At 34.0% G+C, this 15398-nt stretch overlaps 29 non-coding genes and 1 pseudogene across 29 annotated transcripts; all 30 read right to left on the bottom strand.

The window, feature by feature from the left end:
- Positions 1 to 225: 225 nt before the first annotated feature.
- Positions 226 to 280, bottom strand: LOC140552455 (U7 small nuclear RNA). Its single transcript, XR_011979389.1, has one exon. It is a non-coding gene; the product is annotated as a U7 small nuclear RNA (small nuclear RNA).
- Positions 281 to 1101: 821 nt separating this feature from the next.
- Positions 1102 to 1154, bottom strand: LOC140552490 (U7 small nuclear RNA; annotated as a pseudogene).
- Positions 1155 to 1606: 452 nt separating this feature from the next.
- Positions 1607 to 1661, bottom strand: LOC140552478 (U7 small nuclear RNA). Its single transcript, XR_011979409.1, has one exon. It is a non-coding gene; the product is annotated as a U7 small nuclear RNA (small nuclear RNA).
- Positions 1662 to 2483: 822 nt separating this feature from the next.
- Positions 2484 to 2538, bottom strand: LOC140552522 (U7 small nuclear RNA). The gene has a single exon (XR_011979450.1). It is a non-coding gene; the product is annotated as a U7 small nuclear RNA (small nuclear RNA).
- Positions 2539 to 2988: 450 nt separating this feature from the next.
- LOC140552454 (U7 small nuclear RNA) lies at positions 2989 to 3043 on the bottom strand. The gene has a single exon (XR_011979388.1). It is a non-coding gene; the product is annotated as a U7 small nuclear RNA (small nuclear RNA).
- A 353-nt stretch (positions 3044 to 3396) lies between these two features.
- LOC140552624 (U7 small nuclear RNA) lies at positions 3397 to 3454 on the bottom strand. The gene has a single exon (XR_011979541.1). It is a non-coding gene; the product is annotated as a U7 small nuclear RNA (small nuclear RNA).
- Positions 3455 to 3866: 412 nt separating this feature from the next.
- On the bottom strand, positions 3867 to 3921 carry LOC140552521 (U7 small nuclear RNA). Its single transcript, XR_011979449.1, has one exon. It is a non-coding gene; the product is annotated as a U7 small nuclear RNA (small nuclear RNA).
- Positions 3922 to 4371: 450 nt separating this feature from the next.
- LOC140552477 (U7 small nuclear RNA) lies at positions 4372 to 4426 on the bottom strand. The gene has a single exon (XR_011979408.1). It is a non-coding gene; the product is annotated as a U7 small nuclear RNA (small nuclear RNA).
- An 819-nt stretch (positions 4427 to 5245) lies between these two features.
- Positions 5246 to 5300, bottom strand: LOC140552500 (U7 small nuclear RNA). Its single transcript, XR_011979429.1, has one exon. It is a non-coding gene; the product is annotated as a U7 small nuclear RNA (small nuclear RNA).
- A 602-nt stretch (positions 5301 to 5902) lies between these two features.
- LOC140552499 (U7 small nuclear RNA) lies at positions 5903 to 5957 on the bottom strand. Its single transcript, XR_011979428.1, has one exon. It is a non-coding gene; the product is annotated as a U7 small nuclear RNA (small nuclear RNA).
- Positions 5958 to 6407: 450 nt separating this feature from the next.
- Positions 6408 to 6462, bottom strand: LOC140552475 (U7 small nuclear RNA). Its single transcript, XR_011979407.1, has one exon. It is a non-coding gene; the product is annotated as a U7 small nuclear RNA (small nuclear RNA).
- Positions 6463 to 6815: 353 nt separating this feature from the next.
- Positions 6816 to 6870, bottom strand: LOC140552608 (U7 small nuclear RNA). The gene has a single exon (XR_011979527.1). It is a non-coding gene; the product is annotated as a U7 small nuclear RNA (small nuclear RNA).
- Positions 6871 to 7285: 415 nt separating this feature from the next.
- LOC140552511 (U7 small nuclear RNA) lies at positions 7286 to 7340 on the bottom strand. Its single transcript, XR_011979439.1, has one exon. It is a non-coding gene; the product is annotated as a U7 small nuclear RNA (small nuclear RNA).
- A 450-nt stretch (positions 7341 to 7790) lies between these two features.
- LOC140552474 (U7 small nuclear RNA) lies at positions 7791 to 7845 on the bottom strand. The gene has a single exon (XR_011979406.1). It is a non-coding gene; the product is annotated as a U7 small nuclear RNA (small nuclear RNA).
- Positions 7846 to 8198: 353 nt separating this feature from the next.
- On the bottom strand, positions 8199 to 8253 carry LOC140552607 (U7 small nuclear RNA). The gene has a single exon (XR_011979526.1). It is a non-coding gene; the product is annotated as a U7 small nuclear RNA (small nuclear RNA).
- A 414-nt stretch (positions 8254 to 8667) lies between these two features.
- On the bottom strand, positions 8668 to 8722 carry LOC140552520 (U7 small nuclear RNA). Its single transcript, XR_011979448.1, has one exon. It is a non-coding gene; the product is annotated as a U7 small nuclear RNA (small nuclear RNA).
- Positions 8723 to 9172: 450 nt separating this feature from the next.
- On the bottom strand, positions 9173 to 9227 carry LOC140552473 (U7 small nuclear RNA). The gene has a single exon (XR_011979405.1). It is a non-coding gene; the product is annotated as a U7 small nuclear RNA (small nuclear RNA).
- A 353-nt stretch (positions 9228 to 9580) lies between these two features.
- On the bottom strand, positions 9581 to 9635 carry LOC140552606 (U7 small nuclear RNA). Its single transcript, XR_011979525.1, has one exon. It is a non-coding gene; the product is annotated as a U7 small nuclear RNA (small nuclear RNA).
- A 414-nt stretch (positions 9636 to 10049) lies between these two features.
- Positions 10050 to 10104, bottom strand: LOC140552519 (U7 small nuclear RNA). Its single transcript, XR_011979447.1, has one exon. It is a non-coding gene; the product is annotated as a U7 small nuclear RNA (small nuclear RNA).
- A 450-nt stretch (positions 10105 to 10554) lies between these two features.
- On the bottom strand, positions 10555 to 10609 carry LOC140552471 (U7 small nuclear RNA). The gene has a single exon (XR_011979404.1). It is a non-coding gene; the product is annotated as a U7 small nuclear RNA (small nuclear RNA).
- A 353-nt stretch (positions 10610 to 10962) lies between these two features.
- Positions 10963 to 11017, bottom strand: LOC140552604 (U7 small nuclear RNA). Its single transcript, XR_011979524.1, has one exon. It is a non-coding gene; the product is annotated as a U7 small nuclear RNA (small nuclear RNA).
- A 412-nt stretch (positions 11018 to 11429) lies between these two features.
- LOC140552380 (U7 small nuclear RNA) lies at positions 11430 to 11484 on the bottom strand. Its single transcript, XR_011979322.1, has one exon. It is a non-coding gene; the product is annotated as a U7 small nuclear RNA (small nuclear RNA).
- Positions 11485 to 11934: 450 nt separating this feature from the next.
- On the bottom strand, positions 11935 to 11989 carry LOC140552453 (U7 small nuclear RNA). Its single transcript, XR_011979387.1, has one exon. It is a non-coding gene; the product is annotated as a U7 small nuclear RNA (small nuclear RNA).
- A 353-nt stretch (positions 11990 to 12342) lies between these two features.
- On the bottom strand, positions 12343 to 12397 carry LOC140552603 (U7 small nuclear RNA). Its single transcript, XR_011979523.1, has one exon. It is a non-coding gene; the product is annotated as a U7 small nuclear RNA (small nuclear RNA).
- Positions 12398 to 12810: 413 nt separating this feature from the next.
- LOC140552379 (U7 small nuclear RNA) lies at positions 12811 to 12865 on the bottom strand. The gene has a single exon (XR_011979321.1). It is a non-coding gene; the product is annotated as a U7 small nuclear RNA (small nuclear RNA).
- Positions 12866 to 13315: 450 nt separating this feature from the next.
- On the bottom strand, positions 13316 to 13370 carry LOC140552523 (U7 small nuclear RNA). Its single transcript, XR_011979451.1, has one exon. It is a non-coding gene; the product is annotated as a U7 small nuclear RNA (small nuclear RNA).
- A 353-nt stretch (positions 13371 to 13723) lies between these two features.
- Positions 13724 to 13778, bottom strand: LOC140552602 (U7 small nuclear RNA). The gene has a single exon (XR_011979522.1). It is a non-coding gene; the product is annotated as a U7 small nuclear RNA (small nuclear RNA).
- A 415-nt stretch (positions 13779 to 14193) lies between these two features.
- On the bottom strand, positions 14194 to 14248 carry LOC140552510 (U7 small nuclear RNA). The gene has a single exon (XR_011979438.1). It is a non-coding gene; the product is annotated as a U7 small nuclear RNA (small nuclear RNA).
- Positions 14249 to 14699: 451 nt separating this feature from the next.
- LOC140552470 (U7 small nuclear RNA) lies at positions 14700 to 14754 on the bottom strand. Its single transcript, XR_011979403.1, has one exon. It is a non-coding gene; the product is annotated as a U7 small nuclear RNA (small nuclear RNA).
- Positions 14755 to 15107: 353 nt separating this feature from the next.
- On the bottom strand, positions 15108 to 15162 carry LOC140552527 (U7 small nuclear RNA). The gene has a single exon (XR_011979455.1). It is a non-coding gene; the product is annotated as a U7 small nuclear RNA (small nuclear RNA).
- Positions 15163 to 15398: the final 236 nt, after the last annotated feature.

The following is a 15398-nucleotide window of genomic DNA, read 5'->3' as shown; positions in this document are numbered from 1 at the left end:
TATGGTTACAGATTGATACAACAATTTTAATTCTGTGAAAGACAGGTACAAATTTAGGTAGAATAAACATGCACTTCCAACTCAAAAAGCACCAAATTACTCAACAGAATTTCTTATACAAAATAGCCCTTGTACAAAATTATGATATGAACAATTACCCTACACTTATGCATGATTAGAATGGCAACAGAAATCAATCAGTTGCCTGTTTTTGGAACAACATATGGGAGCCTTCAATATTTGAAGACTTGCTGGACAAATACTAAAAGAGCAAATTTTCCTGAGGATGAAGGTGTCTCAGTGTACTTAGAGTTGTTCTGCAGGACTGTTACATTGATGGTGACCTTATACACCTCACCTAAATGAAGCTGTGGGTGGGCCTCATGCAAATGATGTGCAATTTCTACACAAATTAAGTAGTAGTACAAGTTTACATCAACTGTACTACTAATTGACTTCTCTTTGACTAAACTTACAGTACATAACAGACTATACACACAATTATTTAAAAAAAATGCTAATAAACTAGTTGGAATTTTCATTCAAATAACCTAGAGCAGTTATCTACTACCTAAACAAAAATAGACCTATTCTAAGGAATAAATCAGTGTTCAGATTTTCAAACCATATATTTTGGCTTTCAATATTTGAAGACCTGATAGACAAATACGAAAAGAGCTCATTTTTCTCATGGTGAAGGGATCTCAGAGTAGTATAGGTTGTTCTGCACGCTGTGCGTGGGTAATATCCAAATTATATACAGTTCTATACATTTGCTACACACATTAAGTAGAAGAAGTAGTAGTACAAGTTTAAATTAAGTAAAGACACTTAATGTATTTCAGAAAAGTTGTGAAAATATGTACACTTTAGAAACCCTCTAATGTAAATTTGTGATGATGGAGTTGGACTTTTATTAGCAGTACTGTTGCAGAAGGAAACAAACAGCTAGAGCTCACAAAACAACATATCAAACTTTAGAAAAAAAAACACTGACTGATATAAAATCAAAACAGCATCATGTACAACTACACTCAAGACAAACAAAGGAGAAAGACTGCAATCAATAAATCAGCTAAATCTGTTTTTTGAACCACATTTGAGGGCCTTCAATACTTGAAGACCTGCTGGACAAACACTAAAAGAGCACATTTTCCAGATAACAAAGGGGTCTCAGTGTACTTAGAGTTGTTCTGCAGGACTGTTACATTGATGGTGACCTTATACACCACATGATACTGTGGGCGGGTCATATGCAAATTATATACAGTTGTGTAAAATTGCTACACACATTAAGTAGAAGAAGTAGTAGCACATGTTCCACATCAGTAAAGACCACTAATGTATTTCAAAAATGTTGGAGTGTGACTATCACTTGCAGTATGGTTACAGAACGATACAACAATTTTAATTCTGTGAAAGACAGGTACAAATTTAGGTAGAATAAACATGCACTTCCAACTCAAAAAGCACCAAATTACTCAACAGAATTTCTTATACAAAATAGCCCTTGTACAAAATTATGATACGAACAATTACCCTACACTTATGCATGATTAGAATGGCGACAGAAATCAATCAGTTGCCTGTTTTTGGAACAACATATGGGAGCCTTCAACATTTGAAGACTTGCTGGACAAATACTAAAAGAGCAAATTTTCCTGAGGATGACGGTGTCTCAGTGTACTTAGAGTTGTTCTGCAGGACTGTTACATTGATGGTGACCTTATACACCTCACCTAAATGAAGCTGTGGGTGTTCCTCATGCAAATGATGTGCAATTTCTACACAAATTAAGTAGTAGTACAAGTTTACATCAACTGTACTACTAATTGACTTCTCTTTGACTATACTTACAGTACATAACAGACTATACACACAATTATTTAAAAAAAAATGCTAATAAACTAATTGGAATTTTCATTCAAATAACCTAGAGCAGTTATCTACTACCTAAACAAAAATAGACCTATTCTAAGGAATAAATCAGTGTTCAGATTTTCAAACCATATATTTTGGCTTTCAATATTTGAAGACCTGATAGACAAATACGAAAAGAGCTCATTTTTCTCATGGTGAAGGGATCTCAGAGTAGTATAGGTTGTTCTGCACGCTGTGCGTGGGTAATATCCAAATTATATACAGTTCTATACATTTGCTACACACATTAAGTAGAAGAAGTAGTAGTACAAGTTTAAATTAAGTAAAGACACTTAATGTATTTCAGAAAAGTTGTGAAAATATGTACACTTTAGAAACCCTCTAATGTAAATTTGTGATGATGGAGTTGGACTTTTATTAGCAGTACTGTTGCAGAAGGAAACAAACAGCTAGAGCTCACAAAACAACATATCAAACTTTAGAAAAAAAAACACTGACTGATATAAAATCAAAACAGCATCATGTACAACTACACTCAAGACAAACAAAGGAGAAAGACTGCAATCAATAAATCAGCTAAATCTGTTTTTTAAACCACATTTGAGGGCCTTCAATACTTGAGGACCTGCTGGACAAATACTAAAAGAGCAAATTTTCCAAATAACAAAGGGGTCTCAGTGTACTTAGAGTTGTTCTGCAGGACTGTTACATTGATGGTGACCTTATACACCACATGATACTGTGGGCGGGTCATATGCAAATTATATACAGTTGTGTAAAATTGCTACACACATTAAGTAGAAGAAGTAGTAGCACATGTTCCACATCAGTAAAGACCACTAATGTATTTCAAAAATGTTGGAGTGTGACTATCACTTGCAGTATGGTTACAGAATGATACAACAATTTTAATTCTGTGAAAGACAGGTACAAATTTAGGTAGAATAAACATGCACTTCCAACTCAAAAAGCACCAAATTACTCAACAGAATTTCGTATACAAAATAGCCCTTGTACAAAATTATGATATGAACAATTACCCTACACTTATGCATGATTAGAACGGTGACAGAAATCAATCAGTTGCCTGTTTTTGGAATAACATATGGGAGCCTTCAATATTTGAAGACTTGCTGGACAAATACTAAAAGAGCAAATTTTCCTGAGGATGAAGGTGTCTCAGTGTACTTAGAGTTGTTCTGCAGGACTGTTACATTGATGGTGACCTTATACACCTCACCTAAATGAAGCTGTGGGTGGGCCTCATGCAAATGATGTGCAATTTCTACACAAATTAAGTAGTAGTACAAGTTTACATCAACTGTACTACTAATTGACTTCTCTTTGACTAAACTTACAGTACATTACAGACTACACACACAATTATTTAAAAAAAACTGCTAATAAACTAATTGGAACTTTCATTCAAATAACCTAGAGCAGTTATCTACTACCTAAACAAAAATAGACCTATTCTAAGGAATAAATCAGTGTTCAGATTTTCAAACCATATATTTTGGCTTTCAATATTTGAAGACCTGATAGACAAATACTAAAAGAGCTCAGTTTTCTCATGGTGAAGGGATCTCAGTGTAGTATAGGTTGTTCTGCACGCTGTGCGTGGGTAATATCCAAATTATATACAGTTCTATACATTTGCTACACACATTAAGTAGAAGAAGTAGTAGTACAAGTTTAAATTAGGTAAAGAAACTTAATGTATTTCAGAAAAGTTGTGAAAATATGTACACTTTAGAAACCCTCTAATGTAAATTTGTGATGATGGAGTTGGACTTTTATTAGCAGTACTGTTGCAGAAGGAAACAAACAGCTAGAGCTCACAAAACAACATATCAAACTTTAGAAAAAAAAAACACTGACTGACATAAAATCAAAACAGCATCATGTACAACTACACTCAAGACAAACAAAGGAGAAAGACTGCAATCAATAAATCAGCTAAATCTGTTTTTTGAACCACATTTGAGGGCCTTCAATACTTGAAGACCTGCTGGACAAATACTAAAAGCGCAAATTTTCCAGATAACAAAGAGGTCTCAGTGTACTTAGAGTTGTTCTGCAGGACTGTTACATTGATGGTGACCTTATACACCACATGATACTGTGGGCGGGTCATATGCAAATTATATACAGTTGTGTAAAATTGCTAAACACATTAAGTAGAAGAAGTAGTAGCACATGTTCCACATCAGTAAAGACCACTAATGTATTTCAAAAATGTTGGAGTGTGACTATCACTTGCAGTATAGTTACAGAATGATACAACAATTTTAATTCTGTGAAAGACAGGTACAAATTTAGGTAGAATAAACATGCACTTCCAACTCAAAAAGCACCAAATTACTCAACAGAATTTCTTATACAAAATAGCCCTTGTACAAAATTATGATATGAACAATTACCCTACACTTATGCATGATTAGAATGGCGACAGAAATCAATCAGTTGCCTGTTTTTGGAACAACATATGGGAGCCTTCAACATTTGAAGACTTGCTGGACAAATACTAAAAGAGCAAATTTTCCTGAGGATGAAGGTGTCTCAGTGTACTTAGAGTTGTTCTGCAGGACTGTTACATTGATGGTGACCTTATACACCTCACCTAAATGAAGCTGTGGGTGGGCCTCATGCAAATGATGTGCAATTTCTACACAAATTAAGTAGTAGTACAAGTTTACATCAACTGTACTACTAATTGACTTCTCTTTGACTAAACTTACAGTACATTACAGACTACACACACAATTATTTAAAAAAAACTGCTAATAAACTAATTGGAACTTTCATTCAAATAACCTAGAGCAGTTATCTACTACCTAAACAAAAATAGACCTATTCTAAGGAATAAGTCAGTGTTCAGATTTTCAAACCATATATTTTGGCTTTCAATATTTGAAGACCTGATAGACAAATACGAAAAGAGCTCATTTTTCTCATGGTGAAGGGATCTCAGTGTAGTATAGGTTGTTCTGCACGCTGTGCGTGGGTAATATCCAAATTATATACAGTTCTATACATTTGCTACACACATTAAGTAGAAGAAGTAGTAGTACAAGTTTAAATTAGGTAAAGAAACTTAATGTATTTCAGAAAAGTTGTGAAAATATGTACACTTTAGAAACCCTCTAATGTAAATTTGTGATGATGGAGTTGGACTTTTATTAGTAGTACTGTTGCAGAATGAAACAAACAGCTAGAGCTCACAAAACAACATATCAAACTTTAGAAAAAACACTGACTGACATAAAATCAAAACAGCATCATGTACAACTACACTCAAGACAAACAAAGGAGAAAGACTGCAATCAATAAATCAGCTAAATCTGTTTTTTGAACCACATTTAAGGACCTTCAATACTTGAAGACCTGCTGGACAAATACTAAAAGAGCAAATTTTCCAGATAACAAAGGGGTCTCAGTGTACTTAGAGTTGTTCTGCAGGACTGTTACATTGATGGTGACCTTATACACCACATGATACTGTGGGCGGGTCATATGCAAATTATATACAGTTGTGTAAAATTGCTAAACACATTAAGTAGAAGAAGTAGTAGCACCTGATAGACAAATACGAAAAGAGCTCATTTTTCTCATGGTGAAGGGATCTCAGTGTAGTATAGGTTGTTCTGCACGCTGTGCGTGGGTAATATCCAAATTATATACAGTTCTATACATTTGCTACACACATTAAGTAGAAGAAGTAGTAGTACAAGTTTAAATTAGGTAAAGAAACTTAATGTATTTCAGAAAAGTTGTGAAAATATGTACACTTTAGAAACCCTCTAATGTAAATTTGTGATGATGGAGTTGGACTTTTATTAGTAGTACTGTTGCAGAATGAAACAAACAGCTAGAGCTCACAAAACAACATATCAAACTTTAGAAAAAACACTGACTGACATAAAATCAAAACAGCATCATGTACAACTACACTCAAGACAAACAAAGGAGAAAGACTGCAATCAATAAATCAGCTAAATCTGTTTTTTGAACCACATTTAAGGACCTTCAATACTTGAAGACCTGCTGGACAAATACTAAAAGAGCAAATTTTCCAGATAACAAAGGGGTCTCAGTGTACTTAGAGTTGTTCTGCAGGACTGTTACATTGATGGTGACCTTATACACCACATGATACTGTGGGCGGGTCATATGCAAATTATATACAGTTGTGTAAAATTGCTAAACACATTAAGTAGAAGAAGTAGTAGCACATGTTCCACATCAGTAAAGACCACTAATGTATTTCAAAAATGTTGGAGTGTGACTATCACTTGCAGTATGGTTACAGAATGATACAACAATTTTAATTCTGTGAAAGACAGGTACAAATTTAGGTAGAATAAACATGCACTTCCAACTCAAAAAGCACCAAATTACTCAACAGAATTTCTTATACAAAATAGCCCTTGTACAAAATTATGATATGAACAATTACCCTACACTTATGCATGATTAGAATGGCGACAGAAATCAATCAGTTGCCTGTTTTTGGAACAACATATGGGAGCCTTCAACATTTGAAGACTTGCTGGACAAATACTAAAAGAGCAAATTTTCCTGAGGATGAAGGTGTCTCAGTGTACTTAGAGTTGTTCTGCAGGACTGTTACATTGATGGTGACCTTATACACCTCACCTAAATGAAGCTGTGGGTGGGCCTCATGCAAATGATGTGCAATTTCTACACAAATTAAGTAGTAGTACAAGTTTACATCAACTGTACTACTAATTGACTTCTCTTTGACTAAACTTACAGTACATTACAGACTACACACACAATTATTTAAAAAAAACTGCTAATAAACTAATTGGAACTTTCATTCAAATAACCTAGAGCAGTTATCTACTACCTAAACAAAAATAGACCTATTCTAAGGAATAAATCAGTGTTGAGATTTTCAAACCATATATTTTGGCTTTCAATATTTGAAGACCTGATAGACAAATACTAAAAGAGCTCATTTTTCTCATGGTGAAGGGATCTCAGTGTAGTATAGGTTTTTCTGCACGCTGTGCGTGGGTAATATCCAAATTATATACAGTTCTATACATTTGCTACACACATTAAGTAGAAGAAGTAGTAGTACAAGTTTAAATTAGGTAAAGAAACTTAATGTATTTCAGAAAAGTTGTGAAAATATGTACACTTTAGAAACCCTCTAATGTAAATTTGTGATGATGGAGTTGGACTTTTATTAGTAGTACTGTTGCAGAATGAAACAAACAGCTAGAGCTCACAAAACAACATATCAAACTTTAGAAAAAAAAAACACTGACTGACATAAAATCAAAACAGCATCATGTACAACTACACTCAAGACAAACAAAGGAGAAAGACTGCAATCAATAAATCAGCTAAATCTGTTTTTTGAACCACATTTGAGGACCTTCAATACTTGAAGACCTGCTGGACAAATACTAAAAGAGCAAATTTTCCAGATAACAAAGGGGTCTCAGTGTACTTAGAGTTGTTCTGCAGGACTGTTACATTGATGGTGACCTTATACACCACATGATACTGTGGGCGGGTCATATGCAAATTATATACAGTTGTGTAAAATTGCTAAACACATTAAGTAGAAGAAGTAGTAGCACATGTTCCACATCAGTAAAGACCACTAATGTATTTCAAAAATGTTGGAGTGTGACTATCACTTGCAGTATGGTTACAGAATGATACAACAATTTTAATTCTGTGAAAGACAGGTACAAATTTAGGTAGAATAAACATGCACTTCCAACTCAAAAAGCACCAAATTACTCAACAGAATTTCTTATACAAAATAGCCCTTGTACAAAATTATGATATGAACAATTACCCTACACTTATGCATGATTAGAAGGGTGACAGAAATCAATCAGTTGCCTGTTTTTGGAACAACATATGGGAGCCTTCAACATTTGAAGACTTGCTGGACAAATACTAAAAGAGCAAATTTTCCTGAGGATGAAGGTGTCTCAGTGTACTTAGAGTTGTTCTGCAGGACTGTTACATTGATGGTGACCTTATACACCTCACCTAAATGAAGCTGTGGGTGGGCCTCATGCAAATGATGTGCAATTTCTACACAAATTAAGTAGTAGTACAAGTTTACATCAACTGTACTACTAATTGACTTCTCTTTGACTAAACTTACAGTACATAACAGACTATACACACAATTATTTTAAAAAAAATGCTAATAAACTAATTGGAATTTTCATTTAAATAACCTAGAGCAGTTATCTACTACCTAAACAAAAATAGACCTATTCTAAGGAATAAATCAGTGTTCAGATTTTCAAACCATATATTTTGGCTTTCAATATTTGAAGACCTGATAGACAAATACTAAAAGAGCTCATTTTTCTCATGGTGAAGGGATCTCAGTGTAGTATAGGTTGTTCTGCACGCTGTGCGTGGGTAATATCCAAATGATATACAGTTCTATACATTTGCTACACACATTAAGTAGAAGAAGTAGTAGTACAAGTTTAAATTAAGTAAAGACACTTAATGTATTTCAGAAAAGTTGTGAAAATATGTACACTTTAGAAACCCTCTAATGTAAATTTGTGATGATGGAGTTGGACTTTTATTAGCAGTACTGTTGCAGAAGGAAACAAACAGCTAGAGCTCACAAAACAACATATCAAACTTTAGAAAAAAAAACACTGACTGATATAAAATCAAAACAGCATCATGTACAACTACACTCAAAACAATCAAAGGAGAGAGACTGCAATCAATAAATCAGCTAAATCTGTTTTTTGAACCACATTTGAGGGCCTTCAATACTTGAAGACCTGCTGGACAAATACTAAAAGCGCAAATTTTCCAGATAACAAAGAGGTCTCAGTGTACTTAGAGTTGTTCTGCAGGACTGTTACATTGATGGTGACCTTATACACCACATGATACTGTGGGCGGGTAATATGCAAATTATATACAGTTGTGTAAAATTGCTAAACACATTAAGTAGAAGAAGTAGTAGCACATGTTCCACATCAGTAAAGACCACTAATGTATTTCAAAAATGTTGGAGTGTGACTATCACTTGCAGTATAGTTACAGAATGATACAACAATTTTAATTCTGTGAAAGACAGGTACAAATTTAGGTAGAATAAACATGCACTTCCAACTCAAAAAGCACCAAATTACTCAACAGAATTTCTTATACAAAATAGCCCTTGTACAAAATTATGATATGAACAATTACCCTACACTTATGCATGATTAGAATGGCGACAGAAATCAATCAGTTGCCTGTTTTTGGAACAACATATGGGAGCCTTCAACATTTGAAGACTTGCTGGACAAATACTAAAAGAGCAAATTTTCCTGAGGATGAAGGTGTCTCAGTGTACTTAGAGTTGTTCTGCAGGACTGTTACATTGATGGTGACCTTATACACCTCACCTAAATGAAGCTGTGGGTGGGCCTCATGCAAATGATGTGCAATTTCTACACAAATTAAGTAGTAGTACAAGTTTATATCAACTGTACTACTAATTGACTTCTCTTTGACTATACTTACAGTACATAACAGACTATACACACAATTATTTAAAAAAAAATGCTAATAAACTAGTTGGAATTTTCATTCAAATAACCTAGAGCAGTTATCTACTACCTAAACAAAAATAGACCTATTCTAAGGAATAAATCAGTGTTCAGATTTTCAAACCATATATTTTGGCTTTCAATATTTGAAGACCTGATAGACAAATACTAAAAGAGCTCATTTTTCTCATGGTGAAGGGATCTCAGTGTAGTATAGGTTGTTCTGCACGCTGTGCGTGGGTAATATCCAAATGATATACAGTTCTATACATTTGCTACACACATTAAGTAGAAGAAGTAGTAGTACAAGTTTAAATTAAGTAAAGACACTTAATGTATTTCAGAAAAGTTGTGAAAATATGTACACTTTAGAAACCCTCTAATGTAAATTTGTGATGATGGAGTTGGACTTTTATTAGCAGTACTGTTGCAGAAGGAAACAAACAGCTAGAGCTCACAAAACAACATATCAAACTTTAGAAAAAAAAACACTGACTGATATAAAATCAAAACAGCATCATGTACACCTACACTCAAAACAATCAAATGAGAGAAACTGCAATCAATAAATCAGCTAAATCTGTTTTTTGAACCACATTTGAGGGCCTTCAATACTTGAAGACCTGCTGGACAAATACTAAAAGCGCAAATTTTCCAAATAACAAAGAGGTCTCAGTGTACTTAGAGTTGTTCTGCAGGACTGTTACATTGATGGCGACCTTATACACCACATGATACTGTGGGCGGGTCATATGCAAATTATATACAGTTGTGTAAAATTGCTAAACACATTAAGTAGAAGAAGTAGTAGCACATGTTCCACATCAGTAAAGACCACTAATGTATTTCAAAAATGTTGGAGTGTGACTATCACTTGCAGTATAGTTACAGAATGATACAACAATTTTAATTCTGTGAAAGACAGGTACAAATTTAGGTAGAATAAACATGCACTTCCAACTCAAAAAGCACCAAATTACTCAACAGAATTTCTTATACAAAATAGCCCTTGTACAAAATTATGATATGAACAATTACCCTACACTTATGCATGATTAGAATGGCGACAGAAATCAATCAGTTGCCTGTTTTTGGAACAACATATGGGAGCCTTCAACATTTGAAGACTTGCTGGACAAATACTAAAAGAGCAAATTTTCCTGAGGATGAAGGTGTCTCAGTGTACTTAGAGTTGTTCTGCAGGACTGTTACATTGATGGTGACCTTATACACCTCACCTAAATGAAGCTGTGGGTGGGCCTCATGCAAATGATGTGCAATTTCTACACAAATTAAGTAGTAGTACAAGTTTACATCAACTGTACTACTAATTGACTTCTCTTTGACTATACTTACAGTACATAACAGACTATACACACAATTATTTAAAAAAAAATGCTAATAAACTAGTTGGAATTTTCATTCAAATAACCTAGAGCAGTTATCTACTACCTAAACAAAAATAGACCTATTCTAAGGAATAAATCAGTGTTCAGATTTTCAAACCATATATTTTGGCTTTCAATATTTGAAGACCTGATAGACAAATACTAAAAGAGCTCATTTTTCATGGTGAAGGGATCTCAGTGTAGTATAGGTTGTTCTGCACACTGTGCATGGGTAATATCCAAATGATATACAGTTCTATACATTTGCTACACACATTAAGTAGAAGAAGTAGTAGTACAAGTTTAAATTAAGTAAAGACACTTAATGTATTTCAGAAAAGTTGTGAAAATATGTACACTTTAGAAACCCTCTAATGTAAATTTGTGATGATGGAGTTGGACTTTTATTAGCAGTACTGTTGCAGAAGGAAACAAACAGCTAGAGCTCACAAAACAACATATCAAACTTTAGAAAAAAAAACACTGACTGATATAAAATCAAAACAGCATCATGTACAACTACACTCAAGACAAACAAAGGAGAAAGACTGCAATCAATAAATCAGCTAAATCTGTTTTTTAAACCACATTTTAGGGCCTTCAATACTTGAAGACCTGCTGGACAAATACTAAAAGAGCAAATTTTCCAAATAACAAAGGGGTCTCAGTGTACTTAGAGTTGTTCTGCAGGACTGTTACATTGATGGTGACCTTATACACCACATGATACTGTGGGCGGGTCATATGCAAATTATATACAGTTGTGTAAAATTGCTACACACATTAAGTAGAAGAAGTAGTAGCACATGTTCCACATCAGTAAAGACCACTAATGTATTTCAAAAATGTTGGAGTGTGACTATCACTTGCAGTATGGTTACAGAATGATACAACAATTTTAATTCTGTGAAAGACAGGTACAAATTTAGGTAGAATAAACATGCACTTCCAACTCAAAAAGCACCAAATTACTCAACAGAATTTCGTATACAAAATAGCCCTTGTACAAAATTATGATATGAACAATTACCCTACACTTATGCATGATTAGAACGGTGACAGAAATCAATCAGTTGCCTGTTTTTGGAATAACATATGGGAGCCTTCAATATTTGAAGACTTGCTGGACAAATACTAAAAGAGCAAATTTTCCTGAGGATGAAGGTGTCTCAGTGTACTTAGAGTTGTTCTGCAGGACTGTTACATTGATGGTGACCTTATACACCTCACCTAAATGAAGCTGTGGGTGGGCCTCATGCAAATGATGTGCAATTTCTACACAAATTAAGTAGTAGTACAAGTTTACATCAACTGTACTACTAATTGACTTCTCTTTGACTAAACTTACAGTACATTACAGACTACACACACAATTATTTAAAAAAAACTGCTAATAAACTAATTGGAACTTTCATTCAAATAACCTAGAGCAGTTATCTACTACCTAAACAAAAATAGACCTATTCTAAGGAATAAATCAGTGTTCAGATTTTCAAACCATATATTTTGGCTTTCAATATTTGAAGACCTGATAGACAAATACTAAAAGAGCTCATTTTTCTCATGGTGAAGGGATCTCAGTGTAGTATAGGTTGTTCTGCACGCTGTGCGTGGGTAATATCCAAATTATATACAGTTCTATACATTTGCTACACACATTAAGTAGAAGAAGTAGTAGTACAAGTTTAAATTAAGTAAAGACACTTAATGTATTTCAGAAAAGTTGTGAAAATATGTACACTTTAGAAACCCTCTAATGTAAATTTGTGATGATGGAGTTGGACTTTTATCAGCAGTACTGTTGCAGAAGGAAACAAACAGCTAGAGCTCACAAAACAACATATCAAACTTTAGAAAAAAAACACTGACTGATATAAAATCAAAACAGCATCATGTACAACTACACTCAAGACAAACAAAGGAGAAAGACTGCAATCAATAAATCAGCTAAATCTGTTTTTTAAACCACATTTTAGGGCCTTCAATACTTGAAGACCTGCTGGACAAATACTAAAAGAGCAAATTTTCCAAATAACAAAGGGGTCTCAGTGTACTTAGAGTTGTTCTGCAGGACTGTTACATTGATGGTGACCTTATACACCACATGATACTGTGGGCGGGTCATATGCAAATTATATACAGTTGTGTAAAATTGCTACACACATTAAGTAGAAGAAGTAGTAGCACATGTTCCACATCAGTAAAGACCACTAATGTATTTCAAAAATGTTGGAGTGTGACTATCACTTGCAGTATGGTTACAGAATGATACAACAATTTTAATTCTGTGAAAGACAGGTACAAATTTAGGTAGAATAAACATGCACTTCCAACTCAAAAAGCACCAAATTACTCAACAGAATTTCGTATACAAAATAGCCCTTGTACAAAATTATGATATGAACAATTACCCTACACTTATGCATGATTAGAACGGTGACAGAAATCAATCAGTTGCCTGTTTTTGGAATAACATATGGGAGCCTTCAATATTTGAAGACTTGCTGGACAAATACTAAAAGAACAAATTTTCCTGAGGATGAAGGTGTCTCAGTGTACTTAGAGTTGTTCTGCAGGACTGTTACATTGATGGTGACCTTATACACCTCACCTAAATGAAGCTGTGGGTGGGCCTCATGCAAATGATGTGCAATTTCTACACAAATTAAGTAGTAGTACAAGTTTACATCAACTGTACTACTAATTGACTTCTCTTTGACTAAACTTACAGTACATTACAGACTACACACACAATTATTTAAAAAAAACTGCTAATAAACTAATTGGAACTTTCATTCAAATAACCTAGAGCAGTTATCTACTACCTAAACAAAAATAGACCTATTCTAAGGAATAAATCAGTGTTCAGATTTTCAAACCATATATTTTGGCTTTCAATATTTGAAGACCTGATAGACAAATACTAAAAGAGCTCATTTTTCTCATGGTGAAGGGATCTCAGTGTAGTATAGGTTGTTCTGCACGCTGTGCGTGGGTAATATCCAAATTATATACAGTTCTATACATTTGCTACACACATTAAGTAGAAGAAGTAGTAGTACAAGTTTAAATTAGGTAAAGAAACTTAATGTATTTCAGAAAAGTTGTGAAAATATGTACACTTTAGAAACCCTCTAATGTAAATTTGTGATGATGGAGTTGGACTTTTATTAGCAGTACTGTTGCAGAAGGAAACAAACAGCTAGAGCTCACAAAACAACATATCAAACTTTAGAAAAAAAAAACACTGACTGACATAAAATCAAAACAGCATCATGTACAACTACACTTAAGACAAACAAAGGAGAAAGACTGCAATCAATAAATCAGCTAAATCTGTTTTTTGAACCACATTTGAGGACCTTCAATACTTGAAGACCTGCTGGACAAATACTAAAAGAGCAAATTTTCCAGATAACAAAGGCGTCTCAGTGTACTTAGAGTTGTTCTGCAGGACTGTTACATTGATGGTGACCTTATACACCACATGATACTGTGGGCGGGTCATATGCAAATTATATACAGTTGTGTAAAATTGCTACACACATTAAGTAGAAGAAGTAGTAGCACATGTTCCACATCAGTAAAGACCACTAATGTATTTCAAAAATGTTGGAGTGTGACTATCACTTGCAGTATGGTTACAGAATGATACAACAATTTTAATTCTGTGAAAGACAGGTACAAATTTAGGTAGAATAAACATGCACTTCCAACTCAAAAAGCACCAAATTACTCAACAGAATTTCTTATACAAAATAGCCCTTGTACAAAATTATGATATGAACAATTACCCTACACTTATGCATGATTAGAAGGGTGACAGAAATCAATCAGTTGCCTGTTTTTTGGAACAACATATGGGAGCCTTCAACATTTGAAGACTTGCTGGACAAATACTAAAAGAGCAAATTTTCCTGAGGATGAAGGTGTCTCAGTGTACTTAGAGTTGTTCTGCAGGACTGTTACATTGATGGTGACCTTATACACCTCACCTAAATGAAGCTGTGGGTGGGCCTCATGCAAATGATGTGCAATTTCTACACAAATTAAGTAGTAGTACAAGTTTACATCAACTGTACTACTAATTGACTTCTCTTTGACTATACTTACAGTACATAACAGACTATACACACAATTATTTAAAAAAAAATGCTAATAAACTAATTGGAACTTTCAGTCAAATAACCTAGAGCAGTTATCTACTACCTAAACAAAAATAGACCTATTCTAAGGAATAAATCAGTGTTCAGATTTTCAAACCATATATTTTGGCTTTCAATATTTGAAGACCTGATAGACAAATACTAAAAGAGCTAATTTTTCTCATGGTGAAGGGATCTCAGTGTAGTATAGGTTGTTCTGCACGCTGTGCGTGGGTAATATCCAAATTATATACAGTTCTATACATTTGCTACACACATTAAGTAGAAGAAGTAGTAGTACAAGTTTAAATTAGGTAAAGAAACTTAATGTATTTCAGAAAAGTTGTGAAAATATGTACACTTTAGAAACCCTCTAATGTAAATTTGTGATGATGGAGTTGGACTTTTATTAGCAG

Source organism: Salminus brasiliensis, chromosome 3 (assembly GCF_030463535.1).
Source record: "Salminus brasiliensis chromosome 3, fSalBra1.hap2, whole genome shotgun sequence".
In the NCBI taxonomy this organism is placed as follows: domain Eukaryota; kingdom Metazoa; phylum Chordata; class Actinopteri; order Characiformes; family Bryconidae; genus Salminus; species Salminus brasiliensis.
Note: the sequence above shows the minus strand (reverse complement) of the source record. Positions and strands in the feature narration are given on the sequence as shown.